Source organism: Procambarus clarkii, chromosome 55 (genome assembly GCF_040958095.1).
Source record: "Procambarus clarkii isolate CNS0578487 chromosome 55, FALCON_Pclarkii_2.0, whole genome shotgun sequence".
Classification (NCBI taxonomy): Eukaryota; Metazoa; Arthropoda; class Malacostraca; order Decapoda; family Cambaridae; genus Procambarus; species Procambarus clarkii.
In genome coordinates, this window is record NC_091204.1 from 342,901 (window position 1) to 355,400 (window position 12,500).

Genomic DNA, 12,500 nt, shown 5'->3' on the forward strand with positions numbered 1-12,500 from the left:
TATGGTCATATGTGATTATAGGTGGCATTGTCTTGTAGGATCCAGATGTGTAATGAATCTGTAATGATTCTGATATGATTTTGTTATGATTTAGATATGATAGAGAAATAATACATTTCTTAGATAATAATATAGATATAATGGGTAAAAATTTCCCACATCTTCCAGAGGGAGAGAACTGGCACAGAGTTCAATACTAAGGACAATAGTAACCACATGTATTCATTTACTCTCCATCGGTTTGATAATACAAGTGCAAAATTTTGCTTGCACTTTTGTGTGGCTGTCTGTTGTGGACGATTGTACCTGTTAGGAGTCTGTGGGTCATGTGGCGTTAGAGGGTCTTGGGGTCTCCTATTATCTAACTGTAGCTGACTCACCGATTCCCTGTGGATGAGTTTGTCCAATGTCTTCAGGGACGTTGTTCCTTTAGACAGGATTTTGACTATTCTCAAAATCCCCTGGCTATCTGGATGGACTGAGACAACTTTACCCAATAGCCAGTCAGCTCTAGGGCCATCACTGTCTACCAAGACAGTATCGCCAGGTTGGGGATTAGATATATTATGTGGGACATTGGCCCCATGGTGATGTTCTTGTAGAGATGTAAGATATTCTTTTGTCCAAACATCATTCCATTTTTAGATTATGCTGGACAGATGCCTCTCTCACAGGCATATGACAGATGGACATATGCCTGTGGTAAGTCTGTTACTAAGGCATTGACATTACTCAATAATGTACAGAATTGTACAGCTGTTCAGGTATTATCATCTTTGGGCTTTGCCTGAGATGCAGGTTGATTATTGGATGGCTGTGATCTGGATTGAGTGTTTATCACCACAAAGTGCTGTGTGATGTACAATTTTATGACAATATTGGCAGTTCAGCAATTGAGTGTTACATTCATTCGTATCGTGCTTCCGTAGACAACGGACGCACCTGTTTAGAGATTTCAGTCTACTGATTCGACTGGCACAGTCTTCATAAACTGTGCATTGATAAATGGTATGTGCTTCCTGACAGAATAAACATCTTGGGGAACTTGTAGCTCCTTTTGTCTTATCTGTCTTGGGAGCTTGGTTTCCTACAGTTCTGTAAACTGTGGGGGATATAGCATATGAACCAACATTACTCTGTTTCCACTTTGCAGAAGAGGAGTTTTGTTGCCTTGATTTTTGACTGTCAGTTTAGACATTTTTGTTTTTGTCCGAGGATTCACTTAGTGATTTTTTCTTGTGATATGATGTTGTTACAAGTATGTACTACTTGTAGATATGTTATTACATGCAAGCAGGTAATACAAGCATGTAACACTTGTACTCCTCCAAGGATTTCCTTAAAGGATGAATTGTATTTGTAATAATGTGTTTACATTATTCTTGATGTGAGGAACCATTTTGCTTTTTATTTTTCGGCTTTGCCTTTTCTATTAAATAAGTCTCTTTGAGATGCTTGATTGCCTTCAGATTTTCTGAGGCTGCTTTCACTCCAGTTAAAGCATGAGATTAGGTGATCAAGATTATATTCTTGGATTAAGATAGTTATCTTAGATGAATTATAATACTTGGATTGACATTGTCAATGTGCTGTTAGCCTTAAGATTGTAGATTAGTGATGAGGGGCTGTTTAGCCAATCAGATTGTGATTTGAGATAGATTGGTCTTAATCCCCAATGGTAGACTATTGTAGCCAAGTGATGATGACATTTGTCTATCACCTGATTTAAATGGCCTGTAGACTGTAGATTAAGAGTAATGAATCACTGTTTAGCCAAGTGATGACTTGTCATTCAACTGATAGATGTGGCCAGTACGCCTTCAAGTTTCTTGATTAGTATCCACTGTACTTGTGTAACAATTGTATGGCTTGATCATAATCTTCATCTGTGCATGACAAATTAGCAATGATCTGCAATGCCTTTCCTCTTGGCTTTGTAAATATAAAAATTTAATAGCCTTAGTGAGAGAAGCATTAGAGTGTGTTAAATAATCAAAAGCTCTCCAGAAGGTATCCCAATTATCTTCATCATTGCCTTTAAAACATGGTAATTATACCTTTGGAAGCTCGGCTGCTACATGTGAGATAGTTGAGGTACCAAACTGTGTGTATGTGCTCACATTTGGTTGGGCTATTGCTGGTAATGCTAGTTTGATTAAAGGATCTAATTGATCCTGGATTTTATTTTCATAAATGGCTGTTTCAGCTCTGATATCCTGAAGTTCCCTTTGGGTTAAATCAGCGTTAGCTTTTTCTGCTAAATAAGTCTCAGAAAGGTCTTTGATTTGATCAAATTTTTCAACTGAAGATTTTATTCCGTTATTCAAGATGATTAAATCAAGAGATACTTGATTTTTTTTTTTGCCAGTGTAGAGTACGCTGCTGTTGTTATCCTATTTATGTGTGCTTTAGGAGATAGATTAGGTGTTACGTCCACGCCCAGGTCTCCTCGCGTCGTCACAGGTAGGCAGTTCCCCTTCATTGTGTACTGTCCCTTTGGTCTCCTATCTTTTAGTCCCATTTCCATAACTTTACATTTGCTCATGTTGAACTCCAGTAGCCATTTCTCTGACCATCTACGCAACCAGTTCAGGTCCTCTTGGAGGATCCTGCAATCCTCAGGGGTACTGTATCAAAGGGGTTTTATGGGGTACTGTGTCAAAGGCTTTCCGACAGTCCAAAAAAATGCAGTCTGCCCAACCTTTTCTTGCTTAATCTTTGTCACCTGATTGTAGAATTCTATTAAGCCTGTAAGGCAAGATTTACCCCCCCTGAACCCATGTTGATGGGTTGTCACGGAGTCCCTTCTCTCCAGATGTGTTACTAGGTTTTTTCTCACGATCTTCTCCATCACCTTGCATGGTATACAAGGTAAGGACACTGGCCTGTAGTTCAGTGCCTCTTGTCTGTCGCCCTTTTTGTTTATTGGGACTACATTATCAGTCTTCCATATTTCTGGTTGGTCTCCCGTTTCCAGTGACCTACTATACACTATGGAGAGTGGCAAGCAGAGCGCTCCTGCACTCTCTTTCAATACCCATGGTGAGATTCCATCCGGGCCAACAGCCTTTTTCACATCCAGATCCAATAGGTGCCTCTTAACCTCATCTCTAGTAATTTCAAAGCCTTCCAAGGTCGTCTGGTTTACTGCCATCTCTCCTAGTGCAGTGACCTCTCCTCGTTCTATTGTGAAGACCTCCTGGAACCTCTTGTTGAGTTCCTCACATACCTCTTTGTCATTCTCTGTGTACCTGTCTTCACCCATTCTAAGTTTCATCACCTGTTCCTTTACTGTTTTCCTCCTGATGTGACTGTGTTGTAGCTTTGGTTCGGTCTTGACTTTATTAGCTATATCATTTTCATACTTTTTGTCAGCGTCTCTTCTTACACTAATATACTCGTTCCTGGTTCTTTGGTATCTCTCTCTACTGTCTGGTGTTCTGTTATTTCGGAAGTTCCTCCATGCCCTATTCTTCAGTTCCTTTGCTTTCATACATGCCTTATTAAACCATGGATTCTTCTTTTGCTTCTCGATTTTTTCCTGTCGGGCCAGGATAAACCTGTTTACTGCCTCCTGACACTTTTGTGTGATGTAGACCATCATGTCTTGTACAGACTTAGTTGTGAGTTCTGTGTCCCATGGTATATTCCCTAGGAATTTTCTCATCTCATAATTTCCCTTTCTGTACGCCTGCCCTTTGTTTCCCAGTTCTTTTTTTGGGGAGATAATTCCTAGCTTTACCAGGTACTCAAAGATCAATACACTGGGATCACTCATTCCTAAGGGGCCTCCCAACTTAACTTCCCTTATATCCGACTCATTTAGGGTAAATATCAGATCAAGCAAGGCTGGTTCATCCTCTTCTTATTCTTGTCGGTCCCTTGATGTGTTGGCTTAGAAAGTTTTGTTGCTACGTCCAGCAGCTTAGCTCTTCATGTGTCCGGTCCTCCATGTGGGACTCTGTTCTCCCAATCTGTCTTCCCGTGGTTGAAGTCTTCCATGATTAGTAGTCTGGATCCATTCCTGCTAGCTACAGAAGGTGCTCTCTCTATTATATTGATGGTGGCCATGTTGTTTCTTTCATATTCCTGTCTGGGTCTTCTGTCATTTGGTGGGGGGGTTATATGTGAGTACTACTACAATTTTTTGTCCTCGAATATCTATGGTACCTGTTATGTAGTCACTGAAATCTTCACAGCCCTGAACAACCATCTCTTCAAACCTCCAGCCTTTTCTTATCAGCTTTTGTGTTTGTATGTGGGAGTGTGTGTGTGTGTGTGTGTGTGTGTGTGTGTGTATTTGTGTGTGTATTTGTGTGTGTATTTGTGTGTGTATTTGTGTGTGTATTTGTGTGTGTATTTGTGTGTGTATTTGTGTGTGTATTTGTGTGTGTATTTGTGTGTGTATTTGTGTGTGTATTTGTGTGTGTATTTGTGTGTGTATTTGTGTGTGTATTTGTGTGTGTATTTGTGTGTGTATTTGTGTGTGTATTTGTGTGTGTATGTATGTGTGTGTGTGTTCTTACCTAGTTTTGCTTGCGGGGATTGAGCTGTGGCTCTTTGGTCCCGCCTCTGAACTGTCAATCAACTAATGTACAGTTTCCTGAGCCTACTGGGCTCTATCATATCTACACTTGAAGCTGTGTATGGAGTCAGCCTCCTCCACATCACTGCCTAATGCATTCTATTTGTTAACTACTCACACTTAAAAAGTTCTTTCTAATGTCTCTGTGGCCCATTTGTGTACTCGGCTTCCACCTGTGTCCCCTTGTTCGTGTTCTGGCCGTGCTAAAGTTTGTCTTTGTCCACCCTGCCAATTCCACTGAGAATTTTGTAGGCGTTATCATGTCTTCCCTTACTCTTCTGTCTTCCAGGGACGTGAGTTTCAGCTCCTTTAGCCTTTCATCGTAGCTCATACCTCACAGTTCTGGGATGAGTCTGGTGGCATACCGCTGAATCTTCTCTAACTTTGTCTTGTGTTTAACTTTGGTATGGATTTCAAGCTGGAGCTGCATATTCCAGGATTGGTCTACATAAGTGGTATACAGGGTCCTCAACGATTCCTTACATAAGTTTCTAAAGGCAGTTCTTATGTTGGCCAGTCTAGCATATGCTGTTGATATGCTTTTGATGTGGGCCTCTGGGGACAGGTATGGTGTGATATCAACCCCCAGATCCTTCTCTATATTTGACTCTTGTAGGATTTCACCTCCCAAACGGTACCTTGTGTTTAGCCTTCTGCTCCCTTCGCCTAATTTCATTACTTTGCACTTTCTTGAGTTGAACTTTAGTAGCTATTTTCTAGACCACTCCTCCAGTCTGCCCAGGTCGTCCTGTAATCTCTATCTATCATCTGACAGCTGAGTGGACAGCGCTTCGAATTCGAAGTCTTCATTTTCCGGGTTCGATCCCTGGTGGAGGCGGAGACAAATGGGCAAAATGTTTCTTTCACCCTGATGCTCCTTATACTTAGCAGTAAATAGGTTCCTGGGAGTTAGACAGCTACTACAGGCTGCTTCCTGGAAGGTGTGTAACAAAAAGGAGGCTTGGTCGAGGACCGGGCCGCGGGGACACTAAGCCCCGAAATTATCTCGAGATAACCTCAAGATCTGTCTTGATGCTTCTCATAATTTTTGCATCATCAGCGAACTTGAGAGGAATCAGTCTATACCCTCTGGAAGATCGTTTAAATATATTAGAATCAGGATGGGTCCAAGTACAGAGCCCTGTGGGACTCCACTGGTGATTTCTCGCCACTCTGATGTTCCCCTTCACAGTAACTTGCAGTTTCCTGTTGCTTAAATACTCCGTTATCCACTGGAGCACCTTACCTCTTACTCCTGCCTGTTGCTCCAACTTTCGTAACTGCCTTTCATGGGATACTGTGTCAGACGCTTGACATCTAGCTAGATGCTGTATTCCAGATGGTAGTTGATCCACAGTACTCTCCAGATGGGGTAACGTGTCAAAAGCTTTCTGACAGTCTAAGAAAAGGCAGTCTGCCCACCCTTCTCTTGCCTAATTTTTCTTGCTTGGTCATAGAATTCTATTAACTCATTGAGGCACGATTTACCATCTCTGAACCCATGCTGGTGGTGTGATACAAAGCTATTTCCCTCCAGATGCTCTGAGCCTTTTCCTCACGATCTTCTCCATCACCTTGCATGGTATACAAGTTAGGGAAATTGGCCTGTAATTCAGTGCCTCTTCTTGCCTGCCACCCGTTTAGTATATTGGGACTATATTAGCTGTCTTCCAGCTTAACGGTAGGTCTCCTGTTTCCAGTGACTTGTTATACACCATAGTGTGTGCCACGCTTAGTGCTTCTGCACCTTTTTTTAGTATCCACGGTGAGATTCCGGCAATTCCCAACAGTCTGTCACATTCAGCTCAAACAGATTCCTTTTGACCTCATCATTTGTGAGGACAAATTGGAGGATTCCAATGTTGCTTGGTTTACCTCCTCATTTAGTGCAGGGGCTTCTTGTTCTTTTGTGAAGACCTGGAATCTTCAGTTCTTCACACACCTCCTTGTCATTCTCCATGTATCTATTCTCCCCTTTTCTCAGCTTCATCACTTGTTCCTTCACCGCTGTTTTCCTCCTTATGTGGCTGTGGAGCAGCTTTGGTCGAGTCTTAGCTTTACTTGCGATGTCATTTTCATACTGTCTCTCTGCCTCTCTCCTTACTCTGAGGTACTCATTTCTTGTCCTCTGGTATTTCTCCATGCTCTCTGGCATTCTGTTATTCCTGTAGTTTATACATGTTCATTTACTCACCTGCTTCGGTACCATACGTACCTAGTTGAACCATGGATTTTTCTGTTGCTTTTCGCTTTCTCCTTTTGGACCGGGATAAATCTATCTGATGCTTCCTGACATTTCTGGGTGACATAGTCCATCACATCCTGTACATTCTTCTCTGAGTTCTGTTTATCATTGTATTCCCCTTAGGAAGTTCCTCATCTCATCATATTTTCCTCTTTGGTAATTTAGTCTTTTCCCTTCCAATCCCATACTTGGATAGGTTATCCCTACCTCCACCAGATACTCAAATGTTAATACACTGTGGTCACTCATACCTATGGGGGCTTCAAATTTGACTTATCTTATTTCTGACTCATTCAAGGTGAATATCAGGTAAATTCTAGCTGGTTCGTCATTGCCTCTCATTCTTATGGGCTCCCTGACATGTTGGCTCAGAAAGTTTCTTGTTGCCACTTCCAAGAGTTTGGCTCTCCATGTATCTGCACCTACATGTGGGTCTCCATTCTCCCAGTCTATCTTTCCATGGTTGAAATCGCTCATAATTAGAAGTCTGGTGCCATTAGTGCAGGCAGCTGAAGTTGCTCTATTATATTCTTGGTTGCCATGTTTCTCCTATCAAACTCCTGTCTAGGTCTTCTTGTCATTTAGTGGAGGGTTGTAAATGACTCTCACTATTGTCTTCGGTCCACCCACTGTCATTGTTCCTGTAATCTCTGAATCCGTCACAGCCTGGAATTTCCATCTCGTCAAAGCTCCAGTCCTTCCTTATCAGCAGGGCCACTCCTCCACCTCCTCTCCCTTCTCTTTCTTTCCTTACTATATAGTAGTCCGTTGGAAACAATGTCTGTTATGACTCCTGAGAATTTTGTTTCAGAGTCCTATTACATCTGGGTTTTCTTCCTGCACCCTTTCCGCCAGTTCGCTTGCTTTATTGGTAATCCCTTTGATCTTTGAGTACATTACCTTGAAGGTCACTTACCTATATCCATTTTCACCCTCCCTCCCTCCCTACAAGTGTAGGTAGTTGATCCATGGGCATTTCTACTTGGGTAGGCTACTCCTCCTGTAGGGAAGTTGTCAGGGGTTGCCCGGGGTGTGGGAGAGTGTGTATGTGTGGGTGTGGGAGTGTTTGAATGTGCGCGCGTACTCACCTAGTTGTGCTTGCGGGGGTTGAGCTCTGGCTCTTTGGTCCCGCCTCTCAACCGTCGATCAACAGGTGTACTGATTCCTGAGCCTATTGGGCTCTGTCATATCTACACTTGAAACTGTGTATGGAGTCAGCCTCCACCACATCACCCCCTAATGCATTCCATTTGTCAACCACTCTGACACTAAAAAAATTCTTTCTAATATCTCTGTGGCTCATTTGGGCATTCAGTTTCCACCTGTGTCCCCTTGTGCGTGTTCCCCTTCTGTTAAATAGCCTGTCTTTATCTACCCTATCAATTCCCTTCAGAATCTTGAATGTGGTGATCATGTCCCCCCTAACTCTTCTGTCTTCCAGCGAAATGAGGTTTAATTCCCGTAGTCTCTCCTCGTAGCTCATACCTCTCAGTTCGGGTACTAGTCTGGTGACAAACCTTTGAACCTTTTCCAGTTTAGTCTTACCCTTGATTAGATATGGACTCCATGCTGGGGCTGCATACTCCAGGATTGGCCTGACATATGTGGTATACAAAGTTCTGAATGATTCTTTATACAAGTTTCTGAATGCCGTTCGTATGTTGGCCAGCCTGGCATATGCTGCTGATGTTATCCTCTTGATATATGCTGCAGGAGACAGGTCTGGCATGATATCAACCCCCAAGTCTTTTTCTTTCTCTGACTACTGAAGAATTTCCTCTCCCAGATGATCTATCTTGAGGTTATCTTGAGATGATTTCGGGGCTTTTAGTGTCCCCGCGGCCCGGTCCTCGACCAGGCCTCCACCCCCAGGAAGCAGCCCGTGACAGCTGACTAACACCCAGGTACCTATTTACTGCTAAATTTACCTTGTATCTGGCCTCCTGCTCCCTACACCTATCTTCATTACATTACATTTGGTTGGGTTAAACTCTAACAACCATTTGTTCAACAATTCCTTCAGCTTGTCTAGGTCTTCTTGAAGCCTCAAACAGTCCTCTTCTGTTTTAATCCTTCTCATAATTTTGGCATCGTCCGCAAACATTGAGAGAAATGAATCGATACCCTCCGGGAGATCATTTACATATCAGAAACAAGATGGGACCGAGTACAGAGCCCTGTGGGACTCCACTGGTGACTTCACGCCAATCGGAGGTCTCACCCCCCACCGTAACTCTCTGCTTCCTATTGCTTAGGTACTCCCTTATCCACTGGAGCACTGTAACGGGGGGTGGGGGGAAATAGCTCTATCTTGTCCATTATTCCACCCCCCAGTTAACTAACGAGGCCGGGGGAAACAGCTCTCTCTAGTCCGTTATTCCGTCCTCAGTTAGCTAACTATTCTAGAGCACTCCCAGAGTTCCTAAGGCAACCTCTCTCGTTCAACACCTTGTAACCTAGGTATTCGACTACCTAGGTGCTAAGACTACAAGGCGCCGTCACTTGATCAGTTACCCGAAACTCTAGAGAGAACTCTAGAATACATAATCATAGCCACAAACGTATAAGAGAAAACGAAAGGAAAGAAATGAATAGTGAAGTAATTAGTGAGGGTTTGGGGTAAGAGGTAGGGAGGTGGGAGGAGCGAGGAGGGTCATTAGCTGAAAGTGAGAGTTTAGAGAGGGGTGGAGGGAGAGGAATAGATAGGTAGTAGTAGAAGAGTAGAAAGTAGACGTAGAAATGCTGCCACCATCCATTCATGATCATTACATACAAGACAAGGAATGGAACTTGCCTGTATCACAAAATTCTCCAAGGATGTTATCATGAGTTCATTATTAGTATGTTCCCTCTGTACCATGTATCAACTCCAAACAAGTACTCATTAATATCTTGAATCTAGTAACCACCGAGGCTTTCTCACCTCAACTCAAAGCTCTAGGGAACAAAGTTAAACACAATTTAAATAATAAATTCATAATTATATTTCACATGAAGTATCATAATGTAGCAATTCAATTAAAATGTTAAAGAGAGTCATTATCCAAGAATTCGAGAACCCTACAACTTGACTGCCCCTGATCATCACACAACATATGTAAACACGACCAAGTCACCTTAATGTTCACTCACCGAGGACTGAGTCTAAGTTGAATAGAGAGGGGGGGGGGGTTTGTAGTTGACGGAGACTCCCGCCCTGCCGGCCGACAGCCTCCCGTCTGCTCTGCTCTCCTGACTGCCGTTCTGTCTGTTCTGTCTGTTAATGCTCCATGCTGGATAGCTCTCCGAGTTTATATTGGGGAACCTAGTAGCTAACTCCGCCCACAAGTAGATAGCCTCCGGCACTACCAAGCCACTCCTTAAACGTCGGCATGTTTGAAGGCTACCCGGCTCCAATTATACGCTTAGCGGAAGCAAGGTGAAATTATCATGATCTGACCTCAGGTCACTTGGGGTCATTAACGGTTAGAGGTGTGAGATCTCAGGCAGACAACTGGCGCCTCTCAGATCCTTGTCTGTGACTCGTGTACTCTATATATATTTTAAATAAACTAACCCAAACACTTTTACAGTGTTACAGCACCTTACCAGCTACACCTGCCTGTCTCTCCAGCTTATGTACCAGCCTCTTATGCGGTACTGTGTCAAAGGCTTTCCGACAATCCAAGAAAATGCGGTCCGCCCAGCCCTCTCTTTCCTGCTTAATCTTTGTCACCTGGTCGTAGAATTCTATTAAGCCCGTCAGGCAAGATTTACCCTCCCTGAACCCATGTTGGCGATTTGTCACGAAGTCCCTTCTCTCCAGATGTGTTACCAGGTGTTTTCTCACGATCTTCTCCATCACCTTGCATGGTATACAAGTCAAGGACACTGGCCTGTAGTTCAGTGCCTCTTGCATGTCGCCCTTTTTGTATATTGGGACCACTTTCGCCGTCTTCCATATTTCTGGTAGGTCTCCCGGCTCCAGTGCTCTACTATACACTATGGAGAGTGGCAAGCAAAGTGCCTCTGCACTCTTTCAGTACCCATGGCGAGATCCCATCTGGACCAACAGCCTTTCTAACATCCAGATCCAGCAGGTGTCTCTTGACCTCCTCTCTCGTAATTTTGAGCTCTTTCTTGCCGCCTGCTTTACCTCCCTTTCTCCTAGCACAGTGACCTCACCCTGTTCTATTGTGAAGACCTCCTGGAACCTCTTGTTGAGTTCTTCACACACCTCTTTGTCATTCTCTGTATACCTGTCCTCGCCTGTTCTAAGTTTCAATACCTGTTCTTTCACTGTTGTTTTCCTTCTGATGTGACTGTGGAGTAGCTTTGGTTCGGTCTTGGCTTTGTTTGCTATATCATTTTCAAAACTTTTCTCTGCTGCTCTTCTCACCCTGACGTACTCATTCCTGGTTCTCTGGTATCTCTCTCTGCTTTCTGGTGTTCTGTTATTCCGGAAATTCCTCCACACCCTTCTGTTCAGTTTCTTCGCTTCCATACATGCCCTATTATACCATGGATTCTTCTGTTGCTTCTCGGATTTTTCCCTTTGGGCCGGGATGAACCTGTTTACTGCCTCCTGACACTTTTGGGTAACATAGTCCATCATACCCTGTACAGACTTATCTCTGAGGTCTGTGTCCCAAGGTATTTTCCTTACGAAACTTCTCATCTGTTCATAATTCCCCTTTCGGTATGCCAGCCTTTTGATTCGTAGTTCTTTTTTGTGGGGAGATAATTCCTAGCTCTACCAGGTACTCAAAGTTCAATACACTGTGGTCACTCATTCCCAAGGACGCTTCCATCTTAACTTCCCTTATATCCCACTCATTTAGGGTAAATATCAAATCAAGCATTGCTTGTTCATCTTCACCTCTCATTCTTTTTGGTTCCTTGATGTGCTGGCTTAGAAAGTTTCTTGTTGCCACGTCCAGCAGCTTAGCTCTCCATGTTTCTGGTCCTCCATGCGGGTCTCTGTTCTCCCAAGCTATCTTCCCATGGTTGAAGTCTCCCATAATTAGTAGTCCAGATCCATTCCTGCTAGCAACAGAAGCTGCTCTTTCTATTATGTTAATGGTGGCCATGTTGTTTCTATCATATTCCTGCCTGGGTCTTCTTTCATTTGGTGGTGGATTATATATGACTACGACTATAATTTTTTTCCCTCCATTTGTTATGGTACCTGCTATGTAGTCACTGAAACCTTCACAGCCCTGAATAACCACCTCAAAATCCCAGCCTTTTCTTACCAGCAGAGCTACACCACCCCCACCTCTTCCTTCTCTCTCTTTCCTCATAACAAAATAGTCTTGTGGGAACACTGCGTTTGTTATCGTTTTCGTTAGCTTTGTTTCTGTGAGGGCTATTATGTCTGGGTTTTCCTCTAGTACCCGTTCTCCAAGCCCATTTGCTTTATTTGTAATTCCATGTGTTAGTGTACATTGCTTTGAGGCTCACTTTCTTCTGTCCTTTCTCAAATCGCCTCCTTTGCGAGTGTTCTGCTGGTGGGGGAAGCTGTTCCATGGGTGTGAGGACCTAGCTGTGACGTGGATAACAGGGTCTCAGAGGTTACTGGGATGAGGGGCGGGGGATCCAGTGAAGAGGGAGGGACAGGGTATGGGGTGAAAGGGGAGAGAGGACAGGAAGGAAAGGGGGGGAGAGGGAGGACTCGGTGGGAGGAGGGGA